This window comes from Larus michahellis, chromosome 1 (assembly GCF_964199755.1).
Source record: "Larus michahellis chromosome 1, bLarMic1.1, whole genome shotgun sequence".
Classification (NCBI taxonomy): domain Eukaryota; kingdom Metazoa; phylum Chordata; class Aves; order Charadriiformes; family Laridae; genus Larus; species Larus michahellis.
Window position 1 is genome coordinate 97,237,402 of NC_133896.1, and position 16,964 is coordinate 97,254,365.

Sequence of the window (16,964 nt, forward strand, 5' to 3'; positions counted from 1 at the left end):
TCTGACCTCTGTTGGAAAGGTCTTTTTTATATCCCAGTCCATCTTAATTTCTGTTTAAGACACTACGGTTGGATATCTATCTATAGGTAGCCAACAGCCTAACCTTTACGTTCATGTAACATAAATGCCCTAGTCAGAGAACATGTCTTCTTTTGAAAAAGAAACATTAAAATGCATCTGGAATAACCCACTTCATGTGGCAAGTTGGCTCTTGAATCACTTTTGTGTCTCGTCTTCTCCTTCTTGTTGGCACTTTAAGAATTTCACCCCAAATGCTCTTTCTGGAGAGAAAAAGTGACCAAAAAAGAATTGCATTTAGGCTAGACAGCTCTGTCTGAAAATATATCATGATTGTGAAAGCATCATGTACAATTGACTCCACCTTACTCAAGAGAACTGTACAATATGTGGATTAAGATCAGACGTACTAACTTCTGTGGCACTAGCAAGTTCTTATTTTCCATTGCCTCATGATAGACAGCGCTGTGCCATCACAGCAAATAAGAATAATCAGAAATAAGCTCACAAGAAGTTCCTCTTTTAATTTTTTCATTACTAGGGATCACACAGAAGGCAGAAGGAAGCAGACTTCTGAAGATATCAGGGAAAGTATTGCGGGGATAAAATAAATAGCAATTAACTAAAAAAATTGAGTCCCCTTGATCAGGACTTACTAAGAGAAAGTAACAGAAGACTGTGATACTAGGTGTCAAGCAAAGAGAAAGAGCTGTTCTGCTGATTGTCTTTTGCAGGTCAGACATATGAGTGCCCCCAACAAACAGGGAATACTGAAGGTGTTTGATGGTGTCTCTGAGCAGAAAGAAGTACAGCCAGGGGGAGAAATAGAAATATCCTGCAGGAACCAACCTAGAAAAAGCAAATTTCATGACCAAGCAGCAGCAGGAAATTGTTGTTTGTAATATTTAAGTCATCTGTAAAGGAAATATTGTGATGGTGTGTTGTGTAAAGAGCAGTCAGGCCAATGCTTGCTTACGTGTGTTTTAAGTAATATGATATGACAGACCACATCAGATCAATGGTGCTGATTAATGAACAGCTCTAGAAAGGTAGATAACAAGAGATGAAAGGGTCAAGACACAAATTTCAGGAAGGAGGAGAAGGAGGATCAGTGCCTCAGAATATGGAGTTATGGTCCAGGAGCCCATTAATCATCAGCATTATTATGTAAAGTACCACATTTTCTCCTGACTTCATGCCCACTGCAACTCCACCGAAGCCAGTATAGAATTGACCTAAAGTGTACATCTTAAATCACAATCTGTAGTACATCACTGCTATCATAAAACAGACCTTCCTTAATAAAAACAGTAATACGACTAATGTTTCTTACACCCTCTAAATTACCAGATAAAGCTTGGGAAGAACAAGGTGGAATAAAAGTGAGCATATATAAAATGCCCAAGTTACTATCATTAGTGGAAATATTTAAGTAATAAGAGTCTGCATTTCTGGAATGCATTCATGCAGAAAACTTATCCTCCAAAATCTTAATTAAGCACACAGTACCTCATGGAGCAGAATTGTTAATGCTCTCCTTCTCTGGATAGAGGAGCCCAGGTAGAGAGGGGAGGAGTGACTTAACCCGATGTCACACATCCCATTCCCCTGTTGTCCTGCTTGTCTCTCTTTTTGCCCAATCTTCTCATGGTCAAAAATCCTTTTCCTCTAATTTTTCCCAAGCTAGATTAAAATTTTTAGAAAAATTTAGGGGTATTTCGTTCTCTGTTGCACTCCCCATGTACTCGGAAACACCATCAGCTTTGTTGATTTTATGTACTTAAAATGTACCTATCAGCTGCTGCTGATCTCAGTGCTTTATGCTCATCACACTGGAGGGAAAAAAAGGTATCTTCCCAGGCCATAGCAAAAATGACGGAGAAAAATGAAGATATTTTAAGCATTGCCTTTCACAGAGATTTTAGTGCCCAGATTTTGTAGAAGACTTTGAACAGCCCATCTCTAACAACTTGTCTGCCTGACCCTTGATGTGAAGCCAGATTGAGTGCTAGGCAGTGCTACATTAGAGAGCCACTTGGATTGGGATCCCAGAGATTGGAAGAGCAATAATGACACAAAAAGAGAGGTGACAAAATATGCAGGATTAGTACATGCAGTTCTTAGGCTTCTCTTGTGTGAAATTAGGAGTGAAATGAGCAGGAGTTCTGCCGAAGTAAAGACAAAAGACCCCATCCTGTGATTTTTCTGCTTCTAGTACAAGTTAAAAATGCATGTTAACTGAAGTACTGGGCACTCTTTAAGGCATGCAGGATTTATGCCTTAAGAAGGCGAGCAACAGCCAGATAAAAGACAGACTGATGTGTGCAAAGTGGATATAAGAAGCAAGGTCAGCATTAACAGAACAGGTGGGGCGTATATTGAAGTGAGAAGGAGAGCTTGAAAGTAAGCCATGCTGAGTGTTAGTAAGAACTTAAATCTACAGAATCCTTGGGCGTTAGTGCACCTTTGAAATTCAACCCTTGGTACTGGTCAAAGGTGTCACTGTTTTATGTAATTCTTTTGAGCTAACCTGATGCTGGCATATGGTTCCTCTCACAAGCCCTGGTGAAACTCAGAGGTTCAGGCTAAGTTGAGGATTTGCGTGTGTGTGTGTGTGTGTGTGTTTAAATTTACTTAAATTTACTCAATTTGCAATTCAAAGCAGACTTCAAGAGGGGAGAACCCACAAAAACTGGAATCAAAGAAAATGTTTGCTTGAGCCCCTGTGAAGTGTAGCTGCCAGGTTTCGTGTAGCCTGTTGAAATCAGTATGTAACATATATCCCAGTCACCAATAAACGTCATCATTACAAAATGTATAAATTGAACATAAAACTGAATGTATATTTTGTGAAGTACCTTATTACAGTGTCATCTAAAATCCTTCATTGTGTCTGCTGGCGCTCATTCCAGTGTTCCTGCTGCACGAACAGTGGGGTTTTTTTATTGTGTTGCATTTACAGACATAAATTCCAACTTGCACAGTGACATTAACTACCTGTGAAATAACAATTACATCTCTTATCATTTTTTCTTCACCTTCTTGATTTCTTTGATAAAGCAAATATTTGCTTTTCTTGTCTGATCAGAGTAGGCAAAATCATTTATTCATGGAAATAGCACCATTGGCTTCACTGTGGGTAGGACTGAATATGCTGATGTCCCAGGAGTTCTTTGCATAAGTGAAGTGAGCAGGATTTAATTCTGTCCCTGGATGTTAACTTCAGACATACTTCCAACATCCACAGTGAGACACCCAAAGATCATAAGAAGCTAGCAAAGGAGGAGTTCTGTTAGTCTAGAGAGGGATTCAAGTCCCCCAAAAATGTAAATACTCCCAAAAACTTAGGTCTGGGTGGTGAAATCACCCTCTAATAAATACTGGAGCTGAGGTTTTTCTTTGGATCCCTTTCTGTATTAGTCCACTGAGTCCAACTCCCTCTTTAGCTCAGGAGATGTCAGACATAAAACTGCTGCCGAGCTGAATCTTTCCTTAAAGGCTGACAATAAGTTATTTCACGGGTCTCACCGCAGTAGACCTGGTGGCTGATGGGAGATAAGTGGGGTTTCTGCTTTGATATGAGCCGTCATTTTTGTGATGTAAAGACAGCAAAAGAAGTGAAGGGGGATTTTTCCTTCCTTTTCCTGCCTTTCAATCCCGAGGAAGTGTTTGTTGTTGCTCTGAACAGGACTAGCCTTGTTGTTCTGATGAGATGCACTTGAGTGCCAAGTTTGTGCTAGCTCTCCATCACTGCTCCGTGCTCATGCCATTGGAGTGAGCAACTTCTCAGAATGAATCCTACTGATAGCGCTTTGCTGGCTAATCCTCCCTCTCCTCCTCACTTCACCAGAATAGGTTGCATGGGCAGACTGGGGTAACTGGGGACTGACTCTGTTGTTGTTTGCAGCCAGGGCTGGAGGAATTGAACTGGGAAGAATTTGGCCCTACCAGGCTGCAGCCAGCTGTACTGACAGTGGAGAATGCCAGTTAGTGTTGCAGTAAGTTTTCTTGCTCTCAGTAAACAATTATTATTTTCCCCTGACCTTTCCTTTTGGTTCTTTCTGGTACAGACACAGCCTCTCTCTGTTCCCTGCCCCAATGAACGTCTGCACTAAGTCCAAGGCTTGGAGTAATTTACCTGAAGAGTGATACCATTTGGAAACCACTGTAAGTATATTTTATCTCTTATAAAAGACTTCTTGTTCCAGCAAAAAAAGACATCTTTAAAAAACAAAAACAAACTGCAGCACCTGTGAGCATTACTGATGAGGGTAAGCTAAGTTTTGCTTTTGAAATTTGCAAGGAACTATGTGGGCAAAAAATATGTCAATAAAAAACTGTTAAATATTTAAGTTGTAGCCTCACAGCATAGTTCAGCAATGGCTGGTTTGATCTACTTGTATCTTTTAGTTTGGCAGGTTTCCCTGCTTACTGCTTAAGTTTGTGCTGTTCTAGTTGGTTCATCCTCGTTTGTCTTTGGAGTGTTTATCTTCTTTTTTATTTCTGTTACTTTTTGATGAGACACCTTTCCTCTCTTTGGTGTTGCATGCAATACTGATTGAATTTACTGTAACTCCTTAAAAATCTAAGCTGTTCTTTCCAGGCCTTGAGTCATTTGTGATTTGGGCTGGTGTTTCCTAAGGCCATTACAATTGGGTAAATTTGGCTGGATTACATAGATGAAATTGCCTGAGAGAATTTTGACTTTGTGTTGTGGTTTTATTATGCTCTGAAATTATCAACTGTATGTTATTTGCATTTTTTTTCCCTGCAGAGCTCATAGTTATGGTACGTTATGATCAACTCTTAGTGCTTCCCAGTATTGTCACAGTGTTGCTGTAGCTGAGATGCTCTGAGGGTGTAAGTCAGGCAAGTTTTGTAGGCAGGGCCTAACTTCCATAAGAATTGTGGTTTAGATGGAAAAAATGGACAAATCTGCGGGCATGTAAGCCCCACTTCAGGTCTGAAACAGACCCAGCACATTTCAGTCTTAGTTTAACTTAAGCTCTGAGTTTAACTTAATTATGTTAATCAGTCTCCTGTAAGGGATTTTGGAGTTTATTTTACTTTTCTGCGTTGATTAAATTTTCCAGGCTTTTATTGCACTAGAACATTGGGCCTCTCTTGTCAGTTCTCCGTGTCTCCCATTCTTGCTCTGCAGTGTTCTGCTGGGATTTCTCTTTCATATTACATTTTATGGCGATGTTTTCAGGAGTTTGTGTTTTCCATTGTATGACACAAACTTGCAATCAGAGATTTTAAACAAACTGCCAGTCATGTAGCTGTAACAGCATGAAGATCAATGTGGCTGCAAAATCATCAGAGAAGCTGTGTGAATATTCAGGCAGTCAGCCTGTGCAGGACTTTCAACTACTGAAGCAACACTTCTGGCAGGAAAACAGAGATGGCTCAGGTGGTTTAAAGCAAGCTCGTCTTGGGAAGCTTCACCATCAGCTTTGGCGTTTAGTGTGCCCTGAATTTTGAGGTGAGGTCTCTGGGCAGATTTCAGTGTTTTTGCTATTCTTTTGGGCTTTTGGTTTTTTTATATTCAATGATTGTACTCATCTCTCACTTTCACTTTGTCAGTTTCTAAATATGTATTGTCAATGTCATGTCTGGAAGAGACACAACACTGGCAGTGATAAGCACTGATATCAGGAGCTGTGTTAGTCGCACACAGGCAGAGGAAGAATGTGTAGCAGAACACTCGGGAAAAATATCGCTTAAAATCAAACGTGAACTATTTTCACACTCTCATATTTTTAGGATCTGAAAAGCCAGTTGTTTTTTTTTTTCATTTTATACAGTTGCTGTGAATTACTAAGGTTACAGACAAACTGTACACTAGTGAGTTAAATGCAGTGCTTGGGCACTTACAGGCATCTCTGACCTGAGGGCACTTGCTAGAAGGTGATGCCATATCTGTGAGGAGGAGAAATAATGCCTGGAACATGGGTGGGCAGACTCAGCCAGCAGCAGCACTTGTAACAACATCAGCAACCCTGTGGCATGTTCCCTCTGTGCTGTTTAGTATGCGATGAACAAAGGTCTGGTTGGTGACCCAGCCCTCCCTGTATTCAGAGGCTGAAAACTGCCTCATTATTGTTCATTATGTAGTATTATTCTCATGCAGTCACATTATCATAGCTTCCCCCGAGAGCCAGGATGCTACTGTGGGTTCTGCAGAGCTACGCTGGTTCCTATACCTGAGCTAATTTGTTCGTTGCTAACCTGGTGTCTCCGCAGGACAGAGAGCTGTTCCCTGTGTAAGGGAAGGTTCAAGCATTAGTTATAGCTGCTGTGGGAGAAGTAAAACAACAACATACATTGCCTATTTTTGACAGAGACCTGGTTTGGTGGCCCCACTGTGAGAACATGTTAACTCATCGAGGGGAAATTCATTCCAAACTCAAGGAATGGTTGCAAGGGAGGTACACGCAAAGAAATGATGTGTGGAGAGCAAGTGGAGGATTGGGGGAGAGAAGGCTGTATGCGAGAGTGGCAGCAAGAAGGGGGAAGTGTAGCAGGGGTTTTAAAGGCATTCCAAAGCTCAGAGGTAGTAATTAGTTTCTAGATAGCTTTGAGGTTAGGTTATCCAAAATATTATCTGTTCTACCTTCAAATTAAACAGAAAGGAGCCAATTCTGTTTTGCAGCCAGTGCCCGGATCATTGCAGTCACTGCAGCATTGTGAGTTGTCCATCATTTGAGACCTTGCTGTATGATAGTATAGTGTCAAGGTACAGGGAAAGGAGAGAATACCTCACTGCAGTGAAGATACTGACAGAAAGCAGAAATAAGAAGATGGCAGTGATTGTACATCTTGCTTTATACACGAGCTGGAAAGCGCTGATAATGCACAGTTAAGTTCAGGGATGACAGTGGATGCAGTTAGCCTGATGTTAGGTACTGGAGAGCATACAATCAAGAAAGAAGATAAAATATTTTAAGTGATGTAAATGAACATAATGAAAAATAACAGGAAAAAATATAAGGGAATGCTGAAAGTGAATAACACAAAAGAAAAGTACCTGGACATAGGATAGAAAATGTAAAGAGGTGGAGTTGGTAGGCTGTTCAGAAATGGACTGGATAAATCTTTTATAAATCAGTAGCAAATATGAATTCTGCAGTGACTCTCAAGATTCAGATTAGTTTGGAAAGGTCAGCATCTTTTCTGTCCTCAACTTCTGGGAAGCTGTGCATCAGGTCCATATACAGAAGTGCCATCTCTTTGCTATATTGGCCTTCTGCTGTCCTTCACAAGAAGCAAACATGATGATGGCCCTTTGATAATTTTAAGAATTAGGACAGTATTTGCAAGGACCTGTAATGCCCCACAGGTGTGTGTAGAGAAGGAGCTCAGAGGTAACTGGATATCAGACTGGAGCCCCGTACTCCAAAGGCACATTCCCAAGTCTTTTGCAAATAAGTTGCAACTTTTATTGCCTTTACTAACAAGAAAATAGCAAACTTATTGTTTCCAGGATTAGTGGGTAGAGAACAACATAATCACATGAACTAAAGTAGCAAGGTAGACTGACCCTTACTACTGAAATAATCACACAGGACTGACAATTAATGAAGTCTAGGCGTGATACATAGATAGGTATAATTTGGGAAGGTTACACAAACAATATTTATTACTTGTTTCATTCTCACTTTCACGCTTTTTGACATAGCTATGACAAATCATACTCTTCCACAGTTAGTATGCCATTTTACCTTCTGGAACATGGAGATATATTAGAGAGCTTGCTGATGGAAGTGTTCATAGAAGTGTGCAATCAGAAAAAAAAAAAATTAGGTTGGAAGGGTCCTCTGGAGGTCTCTAGTCCAATTCCCTGCTCAGAGCAGGGCTGACTTCCAAGTTGGATTAGGTTACTCAGGGCCTTGTTCAATTAAGTTTTGAAAATCTCCAAGGATGGAGATGCCACAACCTGATCCAGCACGTAACAACTCTTCCTGTGAAGACTATAGCAATTAGATAGCAATAGAAGTAGACTATGTAAGTGAATGTAAGAATATTTAATTAGAATATATAGGTGAAGATCATAGCAGTAGGAGCTTTCTATATGGGTGATAAGGTAGGGCAAAAGGATAGCAATATACTTACAGCAGTAGCAGGGTTTTTCTGGCTTTGCCCATTGTGCTTTGCTGGCAACAGCAGTCAGACATTGCAGACTGGAGAAGAGCCTTGTTTGGGTTTCTTCATAGGTAGTTTTGATCACAGTGTCCACAGGATTTTTCCTGTCTGAAAACTTTTCGTTGGATCCTTAGCTGACTTGGCTGTCTCCCTTACTCAGCCTTCCTCATGTGGAAGCCTGCCTTCCTTTCAGGTGGTACTAAGATGCAGGGCATGTCTATGTCTGAACAGTGTAAGAGAAACAAACTGCTATGGAGAGGTGTCACCGGTAGTGCCAGTCAGCAACATTGCTTCTCTTCCTATCCTAGTGAGCACACGTCACCAAGCTGCAGGACTCTGATGTGCAAAAGCGACGACACAAGAGCATCTTGATAACGTAGCGTCAGCCTTAAGAGTGAAGTAGAAAATAAATGGGTTTGGAAAGGAAGAAGCAGGGGGGTCTGTGCACAGCCTAGCTGGTGTCACTATCTGTTGCTGAAGTATTTTTTAACCTGTCCCTCCAATGAGTTTTCAATGCCTGGGATGCACAGGTGGGATCAGCCACATGATGAAGCATCAGTCAGTGCTTGGTCTATCACCACAACTGTGGCTGTGCTAGCGGACAACAAGTTGTATTTATTCAGACTGAGCCCCTACCCTGCAAATAACAACAGCGTCCTGCCCAGGGGAGGCAACTTTGTGTGTGGATAGAGCTGGAGTCAGAGGCTGTATTCCGAGCATGTAACTTGGGTTAACTCTGAGCTGAAAACAGACCTTAAATGCAGCAGTTCATCTTCAAGGCGCTTGGGACTTCATTACCCCATACATCCAGAATCTAAGCCTACATACATCTTTTGCTGCCTGGACAAAAAGCCATGCTATCCAAAAGATTATTGGGTAGTAATGCTGTAAAAAAGCACTGTTTTATACACAGATTCCCGGCAGCTCCCAGTGCATGCTGGCTGCACGTGGGAAAGTCATAGGATCTGTAAATGAAGCGTGTGAAGGTGTGCTAGAGTTCGTATGCCAAGGGTCGACACAGACCATTACAAACAAAACATACGCAGTCCATATACTTTAAATTACATGCGCCCACGTACAAGCTCTGCATCTCTTGCATCCTCATCCGTGTAGCAAGAGATGGATCCCAGTGACGGAAGAACAGGGAACAGACGGAAGCATGCTCGAGCTTGGAGTGACAAGATGCTTTGGGAAAAAAATACGGTTTAAAATGGTTTGATTTTCCTCCCATTTAAAATGGAGTAAATCAGTTCAGCCCTTTGCTATACCTCTACAACTTTTAAGTAAGGTCCATTTGGTCATCTATTGATTTAGATCAGATTAGACTTCAGCCCGGTATATTTTGAGCATATTGATGATATACGTGGAGGATACAGCAGCAGTGCCATCTGCCCGTCCCCTGGCGGGGGGATTTTTAGCCCCAGTAATCCAAAACACGTCAGAGCTGCCAGCAGCTGCCAGGCGATCGGCGTCACCCTCCATCGGCGGGAGTTCACCTGCAGAGCTCAGCTCAGCCCCTGCAGCACCCCGAAACCCCCTCCGACTGGGGCCGAGCGCGTTTTTTCTGCATTTAGGCCAGCCCAGGGCATCCCTTCAGCGCCGGGCAGGTGCCAGCGGCCGATTGGGCCCAGCATCTCCTGGGGGAGGATTTCTTTTATTATTTTTTTTTTTTTTTTGCCCGTTTAACTTTTTTTTTTTTTTTTTTCATCATAATTACAATTTTTCTTCCCCCCTCTTCCGGAGCTTTCGCTTTCCGGCTGGGGAGGGACCTCGCCGGGCCGGGCCGGGCCGGGCCGGGCCGGGCCGGACCCGACCCAGGCGGCTGCTGCCCCCCGACGGCGGCCGCCGGGAAATGGCGGCGGGTGCCAGCCCTGCCCCTGGCCGGGCGTGCCGCCCTTATGTAATGCCTTTATGTAACTGGCTGTGGCCCGGGCCTCTGCTCTCCCCTGCCAGGTGTCCCGCACACACACACCCTTCTGCGGGAATGGGGCTTTTTCTTGTTGTTTAAAAATCGAGAGGCCCGTCCCATCCTCAGAAAATCACGTTTTGGTGTGTCAGCCTGTGTGCTGTTCTGGGTGGGATGCGGGTGAGAAGATGCCTGTGGGGAGAAGGGGCTCCTGCCTCGGCCCTTCAGGAAGCGAGTCTGTCCCTGTGGAGAGGGCCTTTGCCAGCAGACAGGGAGCCAGGGCCACGGCTGTGGGGCCTTGGTGGAAGCCAGGCAGAGACACCTTGGCGCTGGTGGCACCTCCATGCTGTGGGAAGACCTTTGCTCCACGGTTGCCCAGCAGCGTGAGGTGCTGCCTCAAGAAGGGCCTGCTCCCAGGGTGACCCGCCACTGCTTGCGCCTCGGGCAGGAGATAATAGCGTTTTATTCGGAGGACTTCGGCCTCCCCAGCTCCTGCTGCTCTCTCGGAAGCATGGCTGTAGCCCTCCCTGCTGCCTGGCAGGAGTTGCCGGATGTTTCCTGAAGCGCCATGGCCACGTGCTGGCGGTGTTCCTGGCTGGAAGCTGTGGACGGAGCTGGCTGGGAGGCTTACCTGCCTCTGGGAGTGGAGGAGGGAGCACCTTCAGCTGTGAAACGGAGGGGGAACAGGGAGGTGTGGGCACTTGCCTCCCTGTGCAGTATGCTCGCTGTGTGATTCAAAGCCTGCCATTTCTCTTTGTGCCTCAGTTTCCTCGTCTGAAACAAAGGTGGCGATTAACTACCTGCTTAGTGTTCCTCTTGAGGCTTAATTCCTCTGGTTACAAAATGCTCAGAGGCCCTGGGTGGAGGGAGGGGTTGAGAGCTCACATGCACAGTGCTCATAGCCTGTTGTTTCAGGCTCCAGATCTTCATGCTTTACTTAGATGACCTCTGTATCTCAAAATTACTTCAGTGCTTTTCCCTACAAAACGAGCCTCTGTACTGTTTTGTCTTGAACTGGGAACTTGCATATTTGTTTGCTTTTCAAACAATTCTATTACATTTCTGTATAACTCTCTATTCAGAATGCTACATCCTTGGTTAATATTTGTCAAATGGAGCTCCAACTGTCTAAACCACTGGGACGAGTTTCATTTTATATGTCATCAGTAGGGGCAGAATGAGGAGCTTCGTGCTTGGCCTATTTGCTGTAACAGTCCCAGGGCCATTGGATCAGAGTCAAAACAAGGAGCAGCTTGTTTCCAAACAAGAAGCATGGAGGAAAGTCTTCTCTGCCCCCTTCCCTGTAAGGGAAAAGAGAGGAGAGAGGGGGTGGTGGGGGGAAGGAAAGTTATCTTTAACAGATTCTAAAAATGCCTTTTCCCAAATATGCAGTCAGTCCCTTCAAAGGTCTCTTTGTTTATTTTCAGGAAGAAACCCAAGACAGCTGAAAACCAGAAGGCGTCTGAGGAGAATGAGATTACTCAGACGGGTGCATGCAGCGCCAAGCCAGGCCTTCCCTGCCTGAACTTTGAAGCTGTTCCGTCTCTGAGCCCAGCCCTCATCCACTCACCACATTCACCAACAAACCTGCACGCACACACAGGGTCATCTGATTGTGAGTACACCAACAGGCTGTTGGGTTGTGCCGGGGTTCTTGAAAACCTGCTCCTTACTGTGGACCAGGTTTTCCAGTTGGATGCTCTTTCCATAATGGCACGAGCAGGATTTCCTCAGGGCTTACCTTTTCCCTTCTTTGGGAATTACCGCTGAAACAGAGCATTTTGCATTAAGTTTGTGAGAATGGAGTCAGCCAGAGGAAGCTGAGAGTGTGTTGTTGGGTCAGGTTGCTGCTTCTCACGAATTAAAAATGGAAGACCCCCTCAAGCGTGTCTCTTTCCAACTCAAGCCGTAGTTACTCCTCTCCACGTAGTCACATGCTTCTCATTACCCAAGCATATCTACTGACTGGGGACTTTCAGCCTATGCTGTATTGCAATGGGAAAAAAACAAGTGTCTGGCTCTGACACCCAGGATTGTAAAGGATTTCCACAAAGAAAGGGGGAAGTGTTTTGTGGAGAGGCTCAGCCTGTGAGAGTCTGGAAAATCTTTGTAGACCTGTGTGGTTGTACCAGTTTAAGGCCTTTATTTTGAGTGCATCCACTTTCAGATTACTCAGCATGGGTTAATTGGCCTTTTAAAGATGTTCTTTTGCATTTTGCCAAAAAATACAAAAATAAAGGAGGGAGTGATTAAAACTGGATTTTGGAAAGTCAGAACTTACCCTGTCAGCTCTTCAAAACACTGTCATTTCATAGTGGTCCCTGCCTGGAAGGCTCTTGGGCAAGAATATGCAGGATGATGTGAACCTCATCATTCACCAGTTTTAGAATATATAGTTTACCTCTTCTGTGATGGTTTTAGGATGTTGTAAAATTTACAAGGGGGGGGAGGGGGAAGAGAAAGAAAGATGATGACGCCAGGTTTCAAGAGCTCGTAAGCCAACCAGAATTCGCAAAGGACTATAAAAAAAGTCAGGGCATGACAATAAAAAATCAGATTAAAAAGTATGTATATCCTTTTCTTTTTTTAATTTAAAAATCCTGCCTCAGGGCCAAGCTTGGAAGCAGCCGGGTTATAGGGATCATCTCTATCAAAATCACTTTAGCTGCAATTCATTCCTGTTGGCTTCTGACTTTATTCATTATGAGCTTCTTCTAGAGATCTTGATTTTAATAGAGCTGGTAAACATTGGGGAGACTTTCCCAAATCTCACCTGCTGATTTGGGGAGAAGAAAGAGATGTGAAATAATTGAGCAGCAGGCAGCATGCAATTCAGTATATACAAGAATTCTCTTCAAATTGGAGATGTCAGGCTCTTTGTTAAAACTGGGGGACAGTTTTGTCTTGTTATGTTTTCTGAAAACAAAAAGCTTGTGAAAAGATGCAAAAAATGAGCAGAACAACAAGAAAAAATAATCCTTATTTTCAAACAAAGAATCCCTTTATCCCATTCACAAAGATGAAAGAGTTCATTAGTAAATGGGATTTGAAACCTCACACTGATGTTTTTTGACAGTACAAATGGAAACCCATGAAAGCAACCTTAGGACAGAGGCCAGCAGGGACTGTAGAGAACTTGGAGAATGAGCTCCTGCTTTTGATTTCTGAGGTGGCCAAGTTCAGGCGTGAGGAATATTTGCAGAGGGCAGTAGAGGTAGATGGAGCCTCCTGCTCCTTGTGCTCTACCTGTTCTGTACACAAACAGAGTCTTTTAGACCCCAAAGTTTTTAATGTCCCCAAATCACCTTCTATTCCTACTACATTCACAATACCAATACGAATAAACTGCAAACCCAGGTTAGGTGCTCTTTTCACACTGAAGTTGTTCTTTTCAGAAAAGAAGTTTAATAATAACTTCAGCATTAATATTGTCCTATCTCAGGAATTGTTAAAATTTAGTTCCCAAAATACAGTTAGAGTCCTGCAAAAATTCAAGAAATGATAAGACATCTTGTAGTGCTGATCTCTGTAAGTTGATTCCATGTGCTTTGGAACCAATGGAAAAACTTCCATTGTTTATGATGGGTTATAACCTTTATCAGGCTGTATTTGTTTGGCGCGGTATGCATATAAATAGTGCTTGGCATGACCTTGCAAAATAGCAATGCCAGTTTCTCACATGAACAAGGCATGATGAATAATTACTGCATATTTACTATAGCTATCTCCTGGTTTATGTGGTTTTTTTTTAATATTGCCTCCATCCTTTGTGCTGGGATCTGCTCTTTAACCCAAGAGATTAATATTTGTGGCTCCCAACATTTAAAAATGGGCTTCCCTGTCATTACAAACCTCTTCTCCTTACCTCTTGCCTCCTCTGCCTTTTGGACTGATTCTTTTCCCTCACCCTAGAATCCCTCCCTTTGTCCTTCTCTTCCGCTCCTCTCACAGCTACATTGCTGCATCTTTTTTTTCCTCTCAACTTTTTTGGACCTGTGGTGATGCTTTACTTCTTTGGGCCAGCAACACTTCCTGTCCTTCTCTCTACCTTCTAGACATTACAACATTGCCTCACCTCCATTTCCCAGACCACCATACTGCCTCTACCCCCACAACGGATATTATATTTCATTTTCAAAGGACATTCTTCATTCTGGTGAGGAGTTTTCTCACGGATGAGAAATAATTTAAAAATACTTAAAAACTAGGATTAGACAGGAAGTTTGAGAGGAATTTTTGTTGAAAATATCAGAAACACCCAGAAAGAGTCAGCATGGTAGGGTATATCAATTCTTGGAAAAATGTAGTGATGTACAGATGGTTCCATAAGCCCTCATTCATGTATCTGGAAAAAAGACTTGGATTTTATGGGCCACCTATTCAAATCAATTTGAAATCTTCACTGCCCATTTTGCATGCACAGTCACTAGTGCTTGGCAGAAAACAACACCACATATTTATTATGAGAAATATTCCAAAGCCAATCTACTCTAAAAAATCAGGGTGCTTTTGGAATGATTCAGATCAAAATAGTTTTTCCAAGCATAGGAAATAAAAACTCTATGGTAGCCATCTGCTCCTCAGCTGTAAAAGGCAGAGGTGAAGAAAGCCTAAGCAATAGCCTGAATACCAGTCGTACTGAATCGAGTACTTAGCAGAAAAGTCTGGGTAAAGTCATATGTGGTGCACAACTTAATTTGGGGCTTAATTCTATAGTGTGGTACATTCTACATGCCATTTCTGATGCCACTTAGTCCCAGTTAAGTTTCATTACTTCTGACCCTTGCAGGACTGGGTCCTAGATTTCTGCATTTGAATGTTATGATATTTTTCCAGCACAGATGAATCCTTGAAGCAAAATCCAGAACCTAGGATGCATTGTGTCCCGTTCCTATCTCTTTCAGTCTTGGGAAATGCTAGGTCACGCAATGCAATTGGAGGAACAAGTTAGAGGAAGAGGCGCTTCCTGAGGTAACTGTTTTCATGTAGGGCTTGGCAGATAAAAAGCACCACTTTGAATTAATTTGGAATTAAGTCATAGAGTGAGCTGATAGAGCTCCAAATGAGTTCCACCTCTAGCTACTCAGCTGTCGCAAACAGATGTAGCTGCTTACCTAGAAGAAAGGTGTTTGTGCAAAAAGCTACAAGGGCAAGCATAGAGGCACAGGTTCTGAAAGGTTACAAAGAAGCAAAGGAAAGCATTTAAGATTGGTGCTGTTTGCAGTTTTCCTCGTGCTTTCTTGCTTATGGATAGAGAATGCACAAAGTTGGTAGGGTCCTAGTTTGAAGGCTGAACTGCCTCAGGTAAGGCTTCTAAAGATTGTGCTGAGAGGGAAGCAAGTCATCAGGACTCTGCTGTATTTAAACTGATTTGGTCTGTATAGGCCACTTACTTCAGGAGCCCTTCAGAAAGCATCTATAACTATATATGCTCTGCAAGTGCCAAGAGATAAGAACATTTTGGCAGAAACTTTCACAAGTTCTCAGAGATACAGTCAGACAAAAACTTCATTCAAGCTCTGATGTATGCATCTTAACAGATGTGTCCAAACTCAAAGGAATCCCACGGGAACAGTGCAACTGAATCGCTTTGTCTCTATTGATAGTTAAAAGAGTTATTCTTAGACATTGGATGGTCCATATGTGAAGGAGTTTGTTCCAGACAAGGGACAAGCAACATGTTTGCAAAGAGTTTCCATGGGACCAAGAGGCAGGTTGGACAATCATTGGAAAAACTGCTGAAGCAATTTTTTCTAATTTTAGAGAACACAGTTCATGCGGAGACCTGAGATTCTGGTAGGGAGGGAAAGTTGAGAAGGAAAGTGAGGCATGGATAATTTTTGAAAAATCCATGAAACAATCATTGGAAAGACATTGAGATGGGGGAGGACTTCATAAAAGTTATATTTTAGCAAGGGACTGAGGAGTTTTTATGCATTAAATAGAATGCATTTTAGCTTTTACAGGATGGGAACTTTGAGGAAGTCTGTTTTCTTTTTCTCCTTCTAAGTTCTGATTTTTGGAGCTTGAGAGACTTACAGCATAATGGGGAAAGGCAGAGAGGGAACCTCACAAGGTTCCTGAACTCCACAGAGCATTGGGAGTGAATGTGGAAACTCTGGGTTTTCATTTTCTTGAGCAGCTAGAGGGACCCACCATTCCCTTCCCATGAATCAGCAAGTTTGATTTGCCCAGGGCTAATATAGAGGCTAGATGGCTATGAAGGTGGTTTGGCCTCATCTTTATGTTTTAGGTTTCCTATGTTTCTCTTTGAGGTTCTGTGGCAGGAAGAGAATGGTTACATGCCCTTATGGTCTTCCCTCTGCCTCTGGAAATTTGTGGCTGTAATTCCCTAGGAACTGCTCTGGAGCTTTCAAATGATCTCCCCGTTCAGAGGGGAGGAGGGGGCCATGATCCTACCAGCTTCCTTGTTTTCAGAGGCAGGCAGTATGTCAATAGTAAGTTCATCTGTATTTTTGCTAATCTATGTATGGTATCTGTTAGCTAACGCTGAGTATTTTTAGGTTGTTTTTGGTGACCTAAGAAATGATGTATGTTTAGATATCTATTTTAGATGATATAATAATAATGATACAGGCCTTTTCTGTAGCAAGCTAAACTGAAAGCAAGGACATCCATAGTTCTCAAATACTGATGTCATGACACTTAATTATACTTTCGTCTTGCAGAACATTTGAAATTTTTTTTAGTAAATGCTTCTCTTTTTAACAGTCGTAAGTGGTTTCTGTGTCTTGTAGGTTTGTATTTCTGTTTGTAAGATTACCAAAGAAATATCAGCCAGGAATGACTTGTGTTTTCATAGGAGTAGATACATGTTGCTGGAATTGTGTAGAGACAGAAGTAAGTACAAGTGTAGGTATGTAAAACTATAAGC

The 16,964-nt window shown here is 42.7% G+C and overlaps 1 protein-coding gene across 23 annotated transcripts in view; it reads left to right on the forward strand.

Annotated features, from left to right (window-relative positions):
- ZBTB20 (zinc finger and BTB domain containing 20) overlaps positions 1-16,964 on the forward strand; it is a 487,918-nt gene that overhangs the window by 449,595 nt on the left and 21,359 nt on the right. For all 23 annotated transcript variants that reach the window (XM_074594530.1, XM_074594379.1, XM_074594501.1 and 20 more), the window contains 2 exons: positions 4,089-4,185; positions 11,497-11,684. The gene's annotated coding sequence lies outside the window, so the exon portion shown is untranslated. The remainder of the gene's footprint in view (positions 1-4,088; positions 4,186-11,496; positions 11,685-16,964) is intronic.